Source organism: Arvicola amphibius, chromosome 15, assembly GCF_903992535.2.
Source record: "Arvicola amphibius chromosome 15, mArvAmp1.2, whole genome shotgun sequence".
In the NCBI taxonomy this organism is placed as follows: domain Eukaryota; kingdom Metazoa; phylum Chordata; class Mammalia; order Rodentia; family Cricetidae; genus Arvicola; species Arvicola amphibius.
The window spans coordinates 24,712,166-24,729,661 of record NC_052061.1 but is presented as its reverse complement, the minus strand read 5'-3'; the positions used below and the strand labels follow the sequence as shown (position 1 = coordinate 24,729,661).

The following is a 17,496-nucleotide window of genomic DNA, read 5'->3' as shown; positions in this document are numbered from 1 at the left end:
TGTACTGTGGAATTGCCACAGAAGCAAGGACTGTGGAACCAAGATCTCAAGGAGGGAATCCAGCAGTTTAAGATGATCCAACATGCTTGTTCCCTTTCTGCATTTGTCAACCCATAAACAATGGGAGCCAGGCTGCTGATGAAATGTAGAAAGTGTTCTTAAGAACAATGAAGTAGGTCCTTCCGGAGGGGTGAGTGTGTGTCCAATCGGTGGCCCGTCGGACGCCCTGGAAAGGGAGCACAGGCACCCTCCATTCCCCTAAACTTTCTGGCCATTCAGTGGAGGCTTCTCCCTGGCTTCTCCCTTCTCTTTTTATCCCATCCCAGCTTGCCCCCAAGTAATCTTTTCATCTGTGGGGTCAGAGGATCCCCCAACTCAGCCTGCTTCAGGGACAAAATGGTGAGTGCAACTGCTGCAGGAGTTTCTTTGTCCCACTGAGCCTGCACCCAGCAAGCCCTCCCTTTTGTCTGTGAGGTCCCTGGTCAGCAAGTGGCCTGATCCTGTACCACAAGATCCATCCCTCAAGAGGTGTTATTGAGTGCCCTACCGGCTGGTAGAACACCCTGGGAATGGAGCACAGGCACCCCCCAACCCCCTAAACTTTCTGACCATTCAGCGGGGCTTCAACCTGGCTACTGCTTTTCTCTACTTATCCCATCCCAGATTGCTCCTCAAGCACTTCTTTCCATCTGCAAGGTCTTTAGATCCACCACCACAGCCTACTCCAGGATGGAGAGGATCTGAGAGACTCCAGTGCTGAGGGGACCTAAGAGAGGACAGACCAAGAAAATCCCCCAAATACACAGTCAGTCACAGCAAAGATTGGACCAAGACGCCAAGACTCTTCTGGCTGCATTTGAAGGAAGAGATGGGCAGGCACCAATGCAGAATTCCTCCAGCAACCTGAAAAGCAACATGACAACACCAGAATCCAGTGAACACGCAACAGGAAGACTTAAACACCCTATTCCAGAAGAAGTAGAAGAAATAGACTTTAAACATAACATTATGAAAGTGATAGAGTCCCTTAAACAGGATGTGAAAAACTCCCTTAAAGTAATGGATGAGAAGAATAACAAAAAGTGTGAACAAATGAATAAATCCCTCAAAGATACCCTACAAAACCAAGAAAAAGCAATCAAACAGGTAATGGAAACAGTTCAAGACTTGAAAAATGGCTTCTTCCTCGGCGCTACCTGCGAGGTGGCTGCCATCTCCTTTGCGGCATCATGGCTGCCCTCCGGCCTCTGGTGAAGCCCAAGATCGTCAAAAAGAGGACGAAGAAGTTCATCCGGCACCAGTCAGATCGATATGTCAAGATTAAGCGGAACTGGCGGAAACCCAGAGGTATTGACAACAGGGTGCGGAGAAGATTCAAGGGCCAGATCCTGATGCCCAACATTGGTTACGGGAGCAACAAGAAAACCAAGCACATGCTGCCTAGCGGCTTCCGGAAGTTTCTGGTCCACAACGTCAAGGAGCTGGAGGTGCTGCTGATGTGCAACAAGTCTTACTGTGCTGAGATTGCTCACAATGTTTCCTCCAAGAACTGAAAAGCCATCGTAGAAAGAGCAGCACAGCTGGCCATCAGAGTCACCAATCCCAACGCCAGGCTGCGCAGTGAAGAGAATGAGTAGATGGCTCACGTGCACGTTTTATTTGTGTTTAAATAAAACCACAAAAACTGCAAAAAAAAGAAGACTTGAAAAATGAAATGGAGGTAATGAAGAAAACACAAACCAAGAGATGACTGGATATGGAAAATCTGGGTAAACAAACAGGGACTATAGAGGCAAGTATAACCAACAGATAACAAGAGATAGAAGAAAGAATCTCAGACTCTGAAGATACTATAGAGGAAATAAACTCATTGATCAAAGAAAACAGCAAATCCAACAAATTCTCAACATAAAACATCCAGGAAATCTGGGACACCATGAAAAGACCAAACCTAAGAATAATAGGGGTAGAAGAAGGAGAAGAATTACAGCTCAAAGGCCCAGAAAATATATTCAACAAAATTATAGAAGAAAACTTTCCCAACCTAAAGAAGGATATTCCTATGAAGGTACAAGAAGCATACAGAACACCGAATAGACCGGATCAAAAAAAAATCCCCTCACCATATAATAATCAAAACACAAAACATACAGAATAAAGAAAGAATATTAAGAGCTGCAAAGGAAAAAGGTCAAGTAACATATAAAGGGAAACCTATCAGAATTATACCTGACTTCTCTATGGAAACCATGAAAGCCAGAAGGTCTGGGATAGATGTGCTGCAGACACTAAGAAACCATGGATGCAAGCCCAGACCACTATACCCAGCCAAGCTTTCTTTCATCATCAATGGAGAAAACAAGGTATTCCAGGATAAAAACAAATTTAAATAATACGTAGCCACAAACCTAGCCTTACAGAAAGTAATAGAAGGAAACTCACAACCCAAGGAACCCAACAACACCCACAATAACTTAGACATCTAAAAACCCTTCACAAGCACAACCCAAAGAAGGAAAACACACAAACTCTACCATCAAAAACAAAATAAAACAAAACAAAACAAAAAAACCGGAGTTAACAGTCACTGGTCATTAATATCATTAATATCAACGGTCTCAATTCACCTATAAAAAGGCACAGGTTAAGAGAATGGATGCTAACGCAGGATCCATCATTCTGCTGCTTAAAAGAAACACACTTCAATTACAAAGACAGACATTTACTCAGAGTAAAGGGTTGTGAAAAGGTTTTTCAATCAAACGGATCTAAGAAACAAGTGGGTGTGGCTATTCTAATATCTAACAAAATTGACTCCAAACTAAAATTAATCAGAAGAGATGGAGATGGATACTTTATACTCATAACAGGAACAATCCATCAGGATGAAGTCTCAATCCTGAATATCTATACCCCTAATATAAAAGCACCCACATATATAAAAGAAACATTACTAGAACTCAAAGCACACATCAAACCCCACACACTAATAGTAGGAGACTTTAACGCTCCTCTCTCACCAATGGACAGGTCAACTAGACAGAAACCTAACAGAGAAATTAGAGAACTAATGGAGGTAATGAATCAAATGGACTTAACAGACATTTATAGAATATTTCACCCAAATAGGAAAGAATATACCTTCTTCTCAGCATCTCATGGAACCTTCTCAAAAATTGATCACATACTTGGTAACAAAACAAACTTCTACAGATACAAAAAATTTTTGGTAACCACCTGTGTCTTATTGGATCACCATGGAATAAAGTTAGAATTTAACAACAATTCTATCCCCAGAAAGCCTACAAACTCATGGAAACTGAACAGTGAACTACTGAACCACCCCTGGGTCAGGGAAGATGGTTTGATGCACCAACACCCCCTGAAAAGTCACCATGAACACCCCAAAAATACCTTCAAAAATTAATTCACCCAATAAACAGCAGGAAGCAGTTTGGAGAAAAAGAACTATACCCGTATTTCCAAATATTGTCTATAAATGTTTGTTTACATTTAAAGGGGATATGCTATAGAGATGAATAATTTGCATTGGTATGGATCTTGGTTTATTGATACAAATTTAAGGTCATTTTTGTTATATGTATATGTATTTTTGATATTTTTTAAGGTATTGTGTTTGTGTAGCTCATTTAAAAATGTAATGTATAATTAAGAAATATAGGTTAATAGAGAGTCATCTATAATAGTCAAGATTGTAGTCATATTAGTTATGTTTTCTAGAGGTACAGAGATGTATTTCAGATGGATAGGTATTCTTCAAATCTTTTAGAGACTTTAAGCATATGGCATTTAAACTGTTTTAAGAACTTAGGACTTTTCATGACAATGAGACACATCTGCTCCTGGCATCACCAAGCTTCTTCAAGAGGAAGATGGGCATCGAAAAGGCTCCTTATGGAATTGGTTAGCCATTTGGACAAGAAACTGCTCTTGCCTGGACTGCTTGACTGGACATGCAGGACCTGCAGAGAAATGACTGATGAACTTCCCTAAAGATGAGATGGTCCTTTGGGGTTCTTGTTTTATGAAAGAGTCTGCTAAACATTCTGCAGGGCACAGAAGAAAATGATTGACAAACTGCCTACATAGGCAGAATTGGCTTTGAAATTTCCTGCTTTATGGAAAAGTCTGCTGGATACTATGGGCCAGTAGGCTGAAGATGGATGCCCCAATAGTACAGAAAAACTTTGGGTGACTGTCCAGGCAGTGAGATGTCTCTATCAATTCTAGAGATTTGCAAGTTGCTTACAAGGTACTTCCTGTTTACTTAGGTAATATCTTATTCTTCTGGAGTCTTTGATGGAGTTGAAGAATTTATAGTTATAGTTTTTCTTAGTTATGATAAACAGATAAAGTAGATATAAATATTGTAACTGTAATTCTTGCATGATAACTGTTTTCTTATAATAATTTTACTATGTTAAAATTAAAACCTTCCTTTTTATTTAAGCAGAAAAGGGGAGGTGGTGTGGGAGTCCCCTCTGTGTGCTGTGATTACCATTAATGAATAAATAAACTGCCTTGTCCTGTTGATAGGGCAGAACTTAGGTAGGCAGGGAAATCTGGACTGAATGCTGGGAGGAAGAGGGCAGAGTCAAAGTGATGTGATGGATTTCCTGGAGATAGATGTGCTGAAACTTTGCTGGTAGGCCACGACCTCATGGTGATATACAGATTAATAAAAATTGGTTAAATTAAGATGTAAGAGTTAGCCAATAAGAAGCTAAAGCTAATGGTCCACACAGTGTTTTAATTAATACAGTTTCTGTGTGATTATTTTGGTTCTGGGTGGCCGGGATGAACAAGCAGGCCATCCTCCTACATTTCTATATTACTTTTGAGTTGTTTTTAAGTTTCTGTGGATTGTATTGAGTATGTAGATTACTTTCAGTAGGATGGTAATTTTAACTATTAATCTTACTAGTCTATGCATATGAGAGGTCTTTTCGTCTTCTGATATCATTTTCATTTCTTTCTTCAGTGTGTAAAGTTATCATTGTACAAGTCTTTCACTTCTTTGATTAAATTTATTCCAAGATATTTTTGATACTATTATAAATGAATTGTTTTTCTTGTTATATTTTTCATCTGCATACAGGAAAACTACTTATTTTCTTTGTTAATTTTGTATTCTCCTACTTTGCTAAATATATTTTTCAGCTCTAGTTTTTTTGGTAAAGTCTTATGTCTCTATTTATAGAATTATATCTTCAAATAAGTATATTCGACTTCTACCTTTCCTATTTATATCCCTTTTCTCTTAGCTTGTTTCATTGCTCCATCAAGGAGTTCAAGTGTTCAAGTACTTTATTAAAGAAGAATAAAAAGAATGGCCATTCTTACCTTGCTCTTGTTTTTAGCAGAATGATTTTAGTTTTTCTTTATTTAGCATGATGTTTGTTGTGGGCTTGTTTTAGTGTGTGTGTGTGTGTGTGTATTGTGTACATGGGTGTAGTCTTACAAAGTATATTAGCAAACAAGTTTTCCTTAACCCAGTTGCAACATGTTCAGGATTCTTATCCTATCTATAATGCCAGTGTACTTCTGGAACTATCAAAGAGGAAAGGCAGAGGTTTTGCAAAAAAAAAAAAAAAAAACCCTAGATTTTACAAGGAAAAAGTTAACATTCACATATCTTTGTTTTAGTTACAATTGTGACCTCAGACCTATTGACAATGGGCTTATATATTGTTGTAATTAGCTTGAGATATGTTCCCTGTATCCCTAGATTCTTTGGAACTTTTATTACGAGGAGATGTTGGATTTTCTTAAAAGCCTTTGTGGCATCTAATGAGTTGATCATGAGGTTTCTCTCCTCGAGTCTATGTGGTGGATTAAATATACTGATTTATATTTATTGAACCATTCCTGCTTCTCTGGCATGAAGCCAAATTATCTTTTGGATGTGTTCTCGAATTTGGCTTGCAAATATTTTAAAGAGAATTTTTGTGTTTATATTTATTAGAGAGATTGGTCTATACACTTCTTTTTATGGTGGGTTTTTGTCTGGTTTTGTTTTCAGGGATTGATGACTTTGTAAAACAACTTTGGAAGTGTTCCTTTTCTATTTTATAGAACAAATTGAGGAGTATTAGTGTTAATTCTTCTTTGAAAGTCTGGTGGAATTCTTTGCTGAGTTTATCTGGTCTGGTTTTCAGTTGGGAGATTCTTTTTAATTTTATTTTTTCCTTTTTATAATGATGTTATAGAAATTCTTTAAAAAATCTTTAAGTACTGTAGGCCCATATTTCGGTATGGCACAAGAGCCATAGGCCCGGTCTGAGGTGGTCACGTAGCTTTGCATACAAGCTGTCTCAGCCTAACAACAGCCTGGATGTGCTGCTCCTATTTTCTTTTGTTATTAATGTAGATCACCTGAGGAGAGGTGTTGGCTGAAGCTGATCAGAATGTTTGGTGCTCCTTCCTTTCATAATTTGGAGGATGTCTTTTTTTTTTTGTTTTGTTTTTTTTCGAGACAGGGTCTCTCTGCAGCTTTTTTAGAGCCTATCCTGGAACTAGCTCTTGTAGACCAGGCTGGCCTCGAACTCACAGAGATCTGCCTGTCTCTGCCTCCCGAGTGCTGGGATTAAAGGCGTGCGCCACCACCGCCCGGCTTGGAGGATGTCTTATAGAGATGCTAATTCATGGCCTACGTGACAGCTAGCATACTCACAAACAGGTGGTGACAAAAGGCCATTCACCTGGTTACCTAGGATACAGCCTAATGTATTTTCCCACTTAATTGAGGGGATGATATAAAAGCTGTTTGGAGAATAAAGATCAGATCTTGCCCTTCAAGGATGACCGTGTAAGCTGTGTCTGATTACTCCTCGCGACTCCGTTCCAGTCTAGTTAGGGAAAATAGTTATCTATGTTGGAGCCCACACAGGCCTTGACAAAGTACCAGACAAATTAGACCATAGCTTAAAACAACAGTATGGCATAATTAATTACTTTAACACATTTTCAATTGCCACTGCTTGTTATTTGCCCTGGAATTTCCCAGTGTAAGGATTTTTCTGATGAGGTCCTGAAGCACAGAACATGTTCCTTTGAGCTCTTTTATTCTTTCTTTAAGTTTTTTTCATTTATTTTTGTTTTATTTTATTTCAGATTTAATTTTTAATATTAATATTTTCTGATTTTTATTAATTCTTTGGAAATTTCATGCAATGCTTTTTCAGTATCTCTCTTTTCAACTCTATATTGGTTAGGAACTTCCATTTATTTTGCTTAGTTGTGTTATTCTTTTGGTCCCCGCCCCTTTCCACGCCCACTCCCAGCAACCTCTGGTCTCTTGGAGTCATCCTGAATCTTTTCCCTCTCTCTCTTCTCACTGCCCCCCTTTTGCGTGTGCACACGCCTCTCTCTCTCTCTCTCTCTCTCTCTCTCTCTCTTCCTCTCTCTCTCTCTCTCTCCTTTAATAAAGCTTTATGTCTATTTTCTGTGTCTGTGTCGTTAACCCGCCACTGCACCACCTGTTCACCCGCTGCTCTGGTCGCACGTGTTCCGCGAGTCTCCGCACAGCTGCCCAGCTACTAAGTCTTTAAGAACAAAAAGTTGTCTTATGATTTGTCTGTTTATCATTTCAAGGAACCAACTCTTCATCTCATTGATTCCTGTATATTTTGTTTCTAGTTCATTTACTTCAGCCCTGATTTTGACTGTCATCCTGCTTATTGTTTGGGAGATATTGCTTCTTATTTTTTCCAAGGCCTTTAAATGAATCATTAGATTATTAGTTCAAGCTCTTTCAAATTTTTGATATAGGCACTTGGTCTTATTTACTTTTCTTAGGATTGCTTTAATTATGTCTCATAAATTTTTGCTTTTCATTCAGTTCCCCAAATTTTAAACTTTTCTTGATTCTTCTTTAATCCAATTATTACTTGGTAGTGTGTTGTTTAATCTTCAGGAGCTTGTGTACTTTCCTGCAGTTTCTATTGCTTTTAACATGCAGTTTTTATTCTTCTGCAGTCACAGAGAATGCAAGATGTTACTTAGACTTTTCCATATTTGTTGAGAGAGGAAGAAAGATAGGAAGAGCAGGAAGTAGGAAGTAGTGGACAATATTTGACAGACAGCACAATGCCATTATTCCCATTAAGTTACAGTGTCTATGTTTGCAGACAACATACAAAACCAAACCAGACAAAATCCCTAAGACTGAGAGATAAACTCACGAAGTCTCATCCACAGCTGAACAGCTATTGACAATAGCTTCTAGGAGAGTAAGAGTCAAATTTTCTTCAGGGATGTGACTCCTGAAAGGGTTCTCACACTCCAATAGCTATCTTACACTCATCCACATAGATGCAGCACTAACCAGACTTAGAGAGTTTTCTTTTCTCTTTTTTAGAATACATAAAGTTGGGAGGGAAAAGTTGTGGGATGATAGGAGTGGCGTGGAAGGGAGGAAGGTTTTGATCAAAATGAATTAAACACATGACTAAAATTCTCAAATAATAGAAAAAGATTTAAAAATACCCACAAAAATGAAACTCCTTCTACTCCCAGCACAATGGTCAAGAACATCTCAGCTCAGACTATAGATAACTGGTGGGGATTCACTCATGACTCCAACTCTCCACTCACAGTAAGACAGACCGCAAACTACTCCCAGGTTCTTGCCGCAGTGTTAAATGTTTAGTAGTGATGTTCTAGCTTGTCACCAAACCCAACAGAAACCGGCAGCACCATTTTCACTTATTACACAGTGACAGCCGCAAGGCAAAGAAGCTGAGTTTTCATTTCCTACCTGGTAGAAAGCAACAGTGTTCTATTTTTCAAATATAGTGTCAATAAAGTTCAACAGTGAATAGAGCCGCCAGTCACTAGAGACAAGAGAGACTTAGTGAAATGATGTAAAGTCAGGTAGTTAGCACTATGCTTCATGTCATATCAGCAGGGTTCAGAGACAATCTAAACATCAACACTAACCTAGAAATAAAGACTGAATAAATTAGTCCAAATAGAGGCTAGCATACATTCAGATTTCTCTCAACTCTTGCCAGTCTCAGCCACACCCACACCCAGTAGAGATATGAACCTCCATACCCCTTAGGCACAGCAAAGCAGAATCAAGCATTGGGAGTCAGAGCAACTGAAACTCTTGTCTTAAATGACCCCTGAATACAGCAGGCCCCATTGTGCAGGTGAGCTTGCAATCACATTCCAAGTCAGTTAGGCAGCGCAAATGAATGTCTCACTTTACCAGGAAAGAGCCAGTGTAGTTTATTAGGGGGCAAAAATTCCACCATGATTTTAAATCCAGAAGTATATGTTAATGATCACCCTTTTTCACAGTGGTTTTCACAGCAACAACATAAATGATAAAAATGAAGGAAGAAGTAGAAAACAGTTTACAGTTGTGACTGAACATATTTCAATAATATGCAACTGACAGAATACCCAAGAGGAATATGAAAACAAGAAAATTTTTTTAAAAATTGTATAAACCAATACCAGGCAACTAATTGTTGGAATTTAAATAAAAACATGATCCATAAATGAAGTAGTGATGAATTTAATGTGAAGATTAAAAAAATAGGTCTCACAAAGACCTTCTTATTAGCATGAGAAAAATTATCATATGGATAAAATGCTTTCAAGTTATGTATCTGAAAAATAATTTGAATCTAAAATATAGGAGTGCTGTACAGGTAAGAGAACTCATCAAGTAAAGGTGCTTGCCACTAAGTCTGACAACCTGAGTCCAAATCTCAGACCCAACATGGTAGAAGGAGACAACTGACTCCTGTAAACTCTCCTCCGAGCTCCATGTATGTGTCTGCTGTACACATGTACACACACACACACACACACACACAGAGTAAAGAAAGACATGTTAAAATGTTTTCAACAACAATGCTACCCCCAGAAAGCCCACAAACTCATGGAAACTGAACAGTCAACTACTGACCCACACCTGGGTCAAGGAAGAAATAAAGAAAGAAATTAAAGTCTTTCTTGAATTTAATGAAAACAAAGACACAACATACTCAAACCTATGGGACACAATGAAAGCAGTGCTAAGAGGAAAGTTCATAGCACTAAGTGCCCACTTAAAGAAAACGGAGAAAGCGCTCATTGGTGACTTAACAGCACACCTGAAAGCTCTGGAAAAAAAAGAAGCAGACTCACCTAGGAGAAGTAGAAGGCTGGAAATAATCAAATTGAGGGCAGAAATCAACAAAATAGAAACACAGAAAACAATCCAAAGAATCAATGAAACAAGAAGCTGGTTCTTGGAGAAAATCAACAAGATTGACAAACCCTTAGCCAAACTAATCAAACGGCAGAGGGAGAACACGCAAATTAATAAGATCAGAAATGAAAAGGGGGACATAACCACAGACACAGAGGAAATTCAGAGAATCATTAGATCTTACTACAAAAGCCTGTATGCCACAAAATTGGAAAATGTAAAAGAAATGGACAGTTTTTTAGATAAATACCATATACCAAAGTTAAACCAGGACCAGGTAAATGCTCTAAATCGTCCTGTTAGTCGCGAAGAATTAGAAACTGTTATCAGAAACCTCCCTACCAAAAAGAGCCCAGGACCAGATGGTTTCAATGCGGAGTTCTACCAGAACTTCCAAGAAGACCTAATACCTATACTCCTTAAGGTATTTCATAATATAGAAACACAAGAGTCACTGCCAAATTCCTTCTATGAAGCTACAGTTACCCTGATACCTAAACCACACAAAGACTCAACCAAGAAAGAGAATTACAGGCCAATCTCACTCATGAACATTGACGCAAAAATTCTCAATAAAATACTGGCAAACCGAATCCAAGAACACATTAGAAAAATTATCCATTACGATCAAGTAGGCTTCATCCCAGAGATGCAGGGCTGGTTCAACATATGAAAATCTATCAATGTAATCCATCATATAAATAAACTGAAGGAAAAAAAAACCATATGGTCATCTCATTAGATGCTGAAAAAGCATTTGACAAAATTCAGCACCCTTTTATGATAAAGGTCTTGGAGAGATTAGGGATACAAGGGTCATTCCTAAATATAATAAAAGCTATTTACAGCAAGCCGACAGCTAACATCAAATTAAACAGAGAGAAACTCAAGGCTATCCCACTAAATTCAGGAACATGACAAGGCTGTCCACTCTCTCCTTATCTCTTCAATATAGTGCTTGAAGTTCTAGCAATAGCAATAAGACAACATAAGGGAATCAAGGGGATTCAATTTGGAAAGGAAGAAGTTAAACTTTCATTATTTGCAGATGATATGATAGTATACATAAGCGACCCCAAAAACTCCACCAAAGAACTCCTACAGCTGATAAACTCCTTCAGTAATGTGGCAGGATACAAGATCAACTCCAAAAAATCAGTCGCCCTCCTATACACAAAGGATAAGGAAGCAGAGAGGGAAATCAGAGAAGTATCACCTTTCACAATAGCCACAAATAGCATAAGATATCTGGGAGTATCTCTAACCAAGGAAGTGAAGGATTTATTTGACAAGAACTTTAAGTCTTTGAAGAAAGAAATTGAAGAGGATACCAGAAAATGGAAGGATCTCCCCTGCTCGTGGATTGGGAGGATCAACATAGTAAAAATGGCAATTCTACCAAAAGCAATCTATAGATTCAATGCAATCCCAATCAAGGTCCCATTAAAAATCTTCACAGAGATTGAGAGGACAATAATCAACTTTATATGGAAAAACAAGAAACCCAGGATAGCCAAAAAAATCTTATACAATAAAGGTACTTCTGGAGGCATTACCATCCCTGACTTCAAACTCTATTACAAAGCTACAGTATTGAAAACAGCTTGGTATTGGCATAAAAACAGAGAAGTCGACCAATGGAATCGTATAGAAGACCCAGACCTTAAACCACAAACCTATGAACACCTGATTTTTGATAAAGGAGCCAAAAGTACACAATGGAAGAAAGAGGGCATCTTCAACAAATGGTGTTGGCATAACTGGATGTCAACCTGTAGAAGAATGAAATTAGATCCATATCTATCACCATGCACAAAACTCAAGTCCAAATGGATTAAAGACCTCAATATTAATCTGAACACATTGAGCTTGATAGAGGAGAAAGTGGGAAGTACTCTACAACAAATGGGCACAGGGAACCGTTTCCTACGCATAACCCCAGCTGCACAGACTTTAAGGGCAACATTGAATAAATGGGACCTCCTGAAGTTGAGCAGCTTCTGTAAAGCAAAGGACATTGTCACTAAGACACAAAGGCAGCCTACTGACTGGGAAAAGATCTTCACCAACCCTACAACTGACAAAGGTCTGATCTCTAAAATATATAAGGAACTCAAGAGACTAGACGGTAAAATGCCAATTAACCCAATTAAAAAATGGGGCGCTGAACTGAACAGAGAATTCTCAACAGAAGAAGTTCGAATGGCCAAAAGACACTTAAGGTCATGCTCAACCTCCCTAGCTATCAGGGAAATGCAAATCAAAACAACTTTGAGATATCATCTTACACCTGTCAGATTGGCTAAAATCCAAAACACCAATAATAACCTTTGCTGGAGAGGTTGTGGGGTAAGGGGTACACTCATCCATTGCTGGTGGGAATGCAAACTTGTGCAACCACTTTGGAAAACAGTGTGGCGGTTTCTCAGGAAATTCGGGATCAACCTACCCCAGGACCCAGCAATTCCACTATTGGGAATCTACCCAAGAGATGCCCAATCATACAACAAAAGCATATGCTCATCTATGTTCATAGCAGCATTATTTGTAATAGCCAGATCCTGGAAACAACCTAGATGCCCTTCAGTGGAAGAATGGATGAAGAAACTGTGGAATATATACATGCTAGAATACTACTCAGCGGTAAAAAACAATGACATCTTGAATTTTGCAGGCAAATGGATGGAAATAGAAAACACTATTCTGAGTGAGGTAACCCAGACCCATAAAGATGAACATGGGATGTACTCACTCATACTCGGTTTCTAGCCATAATTAAAGGACATCGAGCCTATAAATTTGGGATCCTTGAGAAGATAATAAGAAGGTGAACTCCCAAAAAAAGATATAGTAATCCTCCTGGATATTGGAAGTAGACACGATCGCCAGGCAAAATTGGGAACTTGAGGGTTGGGCGAGACTGGGCCAAGGGAAGATGGGGAGAGAAAAGTGTGAAGGGGAGAATGGGGGGAGCTCAGAGGAATGAGGTGCTTGGGATATAGGAAGGGTGGATATGGGAGCAGGGAAGCATATATCTTAATTTAAGGAGCTACCTGAGGGTTGTCAAGAGACTTGACCCTAGAGGGGTTCCCAGGTTTCCAGGGAGACGCCCCCAGTTAGTTCCTTGGGCAGCTGAGGAGAGGGAGCCTGAAAAGGCCAGTTCCTATAGCCATACTGATGAATTTCTTGCATATCACCATAGAACCTCCACCTGACGATAGATGAAGAAAATGACAGAGCCCCACACTGGAGCACCGGACTGAGCTCCCAAGGTCCTGATGAGGAGCAGAAGGAGAGAGAACATGAGAAAGAAAGTCAGGACCGTGAGGGAACCTCCAGCTGGCGATAGATGGGGAAAATGACTGAGCCCCACATTGGAGCACTGGACTGAGCTCCCAAGGTCCTGATGAGGAGCAGAAGGAGAGAGAACATGAGAAAGAAAGTCAAGACCGTGAGGGAACCTCCAGCTGGCGACAGATGGGGAAAATGACTGAGCCCCACATTGGAGCACTGGACTGAGCTCCCAAGGTCCTGATGAGGAGCAGAAGGAGCGAGAACATGAGGGAGAAAGTCACGAACGAGAGGGGTGCGTTCACTCATGGAGACGGTGGGACAGAACTAATGGGAGATCACCAACTCCAGTTGGAATGGGACTGATGGATCATGCGACCAAACCCGTCTCTCTGAATGTGGCCAACAGCGGGGGCTGACTGAGAAGCAAAGGACAATGGCGCTGGGCTCTGATTCTTCTGCATGGACGGGCTCTGTGGGAGCCTTCTCAGCTTGGTCGATCACCTTCCTGGACCTGGGGGGAGTTGGGAAAACCTTGGTCTTAGCATAGAGTGGGGAACCCTGATGGCTCCTTGGCCTTGAGAGGGAGGGAGGGGAGGTATGGGTGGAGGGGAGGGGAGGGAAGGGGGAGAAGGAAGGGAGGGAAGGGGGAGGAGGAGGGGAGGGAAGGGGGAGGAGGAGAGGAGGGAGGGGGGAGGAGGAGGGAAGGAAATGGAAACTTTTAAATATAAAAAAAAAATAAACCATGAGAAAAAAAAAACGTTTTCAATGTATGTGTATCTGTGAGTCTACGTGCACCAAGAGGCTTCCTGATATGGCCAAATGTGAGCAAATTTTTGCTGCTACAGCTCTAGGGAACTCTTGCTATTGTGCCTTTCCAATCATGATAGACACTCTCCCTGATGCTGGGGCTTTATTTAAATCCTAGAAGAAGGAAAACAAATTTCATTTTAAATTTTGTTGTGGAGCTCCAAGGCAAATTCATGTTTGATCAGTAGTTCTAAGTCCAGACAGAAGAGAAACCCAGTGCTGGAACAATAGATAACTCAGTAAAGTGTTTATAATGCAATTAAGTGGACCCAAGACTGATTGTAATTCATCAGTAAGTACAATATTGAGGGCCACTTGGTATTAATATTGTAGGAGCCTGCCATGATAAGCTATCATCTGCCAGTATAGGACTCAGCCATCATAAGTTTAATGGAAGCTTGAGTCTTAGTAGTTTACCCTGAAACAATACCTGGTTGGAGGAAGGACCATAAACTAAGATTACCTGAGCATCACCCAAGAACAGATTATCCAAAGGAAATGTCTAACGTTCCAACCGTTGTAGATAGGATCACCTGTCAGCACACACTCACCAATCAGGGGTCTTGAACCTCAGAAGTCCCTCACCCCACCTTTACTACTATAAAAACCCAACTCTGACTGAACTCGGGGCTTTCAGTTTATTTCAATATGTTGGACATGCAGAGAGACTGAGTTTGCAAACTGGTATAAAATAAAGGCTCTTTGCTTTTAGTGATGGGACTCGATCTCCTTGCTGGTTTTGGGGGACTTCACAGATCGCGGCATAAGAATACGGCAGTTACTACTTATTATTGCCTAATAAATCATAAAATGCTTTATCCTAGAATGAATGTATTTGATATTGGGGGAAATGGCTAGCTGAAAGCAAACAGTGATAGGAACAGGTAACATAGACAAAGAAAAGAAAACTACTTAGAAGCAAGCACAAGAAACTGAATGTGCCACCCAAGTTTGTGGTGAGCATCACTGAAGAAAAATGTCCATGCCTTAATCATTCAGCAGACATCAGAGTACTGAAGTCGTAAAATGGGTGAGACATTTACAGAATTAACACTATAACCCAATTTGGTAGATGAGCGAGATCCCTAAGTATCACCACCACTCTGGACTACCCACAGTCTTCAAAGGATGATTCAAGGTTTGCCCAAACCCCATGTCTCCAAGAATTTTTTTCTTTCATGATCTGCCGTTGGAATTACATAGTAGATGTCATTAGAGGAAGACAGAAACAAGTTTTATATGGTTATTAATACATGATAGTTTATGAAACTCTTTAGCAAATGGATTTGTAAACAACAGCTGAGAGAGAATTTGATCAAGGAGTTGGTTTTTTTTTTTTAAGGAGAGAATTGTGTCCATGAGTATCTGCTGAGAGAGTGTAATTTCAACACTGTGGTGTTTTAGAAAACATGTTCTTCAAGGGGAGGCAAGAAGCAGGGTACTGTGTCACTTAAGGTAACCTCATACTTTCTACAAAGCCCAAGGTAAACTTGAACTCCTGACCTTCCTGTTCCCTTCTCCCAACATTTTTTCTTTACTATCCCCTTAGCTACTGATTCTTGAAAACAGCACTTTATTGGAAAGGCTGTTAATGGGCCTTCAAAGAGCCTTCCCAACCACTATAAAGAGGTTTCATTACATTGGTGATATAGTTCAAGCTTTAAATGTCTTAAAGATTTGGAAAACCTTTTAAAACCTTTGAAAATCAGATAATTTGTACAAAAGCATACTGCATGGTTATGAAAAGCCACTACCAGAAACCATATGGCTGTTAATTAAAACTCCTAGTACCAGGGGTGACCCACCTGCCTGTGAGTTGTGTAGGCCAGGGAGGTCCCTGAAGCTTCACTGTGAAGATCAGTCTGTGCCCTGCTGTGAGGTACCCTATATTATGTAAATCACCACCTTTCATACTGTCCCTTTCCCTGTGAGACTCCATTTTCTGAGCAACATTGGGTTTCATTTTGATTGAGTATACTGAGGCAAGATGACTCTGCATGTTGCTCTGCCTTTAGAAATCAGCAAGCCCATGAAGCATTTCCTAATGATAAATAAAAAACAGGTCACCAAGTAGTGCAGAGTTACCTGCTGAGCCATCCTGCTGGTCCACTACTGAGACTTTTTACCTTTTTCTTCTCATACCAAGTCTAAAAATCCTACTGTGGGGCCTGAGGAGATGTCTCAGTCAGTATAGTGCTTGCCAAACAAGCATGAGGACCTGAATTAAATTCCCAATGCCAATGTAAATGGCTGGAGTGATGGGCTGGAGAGATGGCCCAGCAGTTAAGAGCACTGACTGCTCTTACAGAAGACCTGAGTTCAATTCCCAGCAACCACATGGCAGCTCACAACTGTCTAACTCCAGTTCCAGAGCATCCATCACACACAGACACACTTGAGGTTAAAACACCAATGCACATGCAATACAAATAAATAAAATCTTTTAAAATAAAAAAAAAAACACAGGCCAAAGAAATTATCATTGAATACATCAGGGCAACAAAGGGTGCAACACCTTCTTCTGAACCCCCACATACATGAGGATACCTAATATTGTGATGGCCAGTTTCTACTAGCCTGTTATCTGATAAGTTTGTGTGTGAACCAAGGCATTAAAAGACAGAAATTTCCCAACTATTTTCCAGGGCTCAGCTCAGTCCTTACTGTTGACACTAATTACTATAATTACTGTTCCTCTGTCTAACTGTGCATTTGCCTACCACCCATTTGTCTGTGATTTCACATCTTATGGTTATACTTTTCATTTGTCTATAATTTACTTTTGTAGACTGAGTCTCCTCTGAGAGTCTGGTTCAGTCCTGGAACCTGCAACCTTAAAGAAGCACACCTCTAACAACTATCCAACTAGGTTTCTTAATGTCTTACCAAACAACTGCATTGGCTCTTTGTCTTTGTATGTGCACTCTGCTTCTGCCTCCAGTAAGGTCTCTTGGAATCTCTTAAATTCTGCTGCAGCCTCTTTAATCATATTGTAGCTATTATGTAACCTACATATATACAGATGTGTTTACTGTGCAATAAATAGTATGTTATCTGAACATTCGCATTAGTAATTCAGATTGGCATAAAAGAATTTGTGCTTGCCAAAAGCAAGCTATCAAGAAAAGGACTACTTGACAAATTACAGCCAAGAAAACTGACGTAGC

The 17,496-nt window shown here is 39.9% G+C and overlaps 1 pseudogene; it reads left to right on the top strand.

Annotated features, from left to right (window-relative positions):
• Positions 1 to 1,201: 1,201 nt before the first annotated feature.
• LOC119802143 lies at positions 1,202 to 1,637 on the top strand (annotated as a pseudogene).
• Positions 1,638 to 17,496: the final 15,859 nt, after the last annotated feature.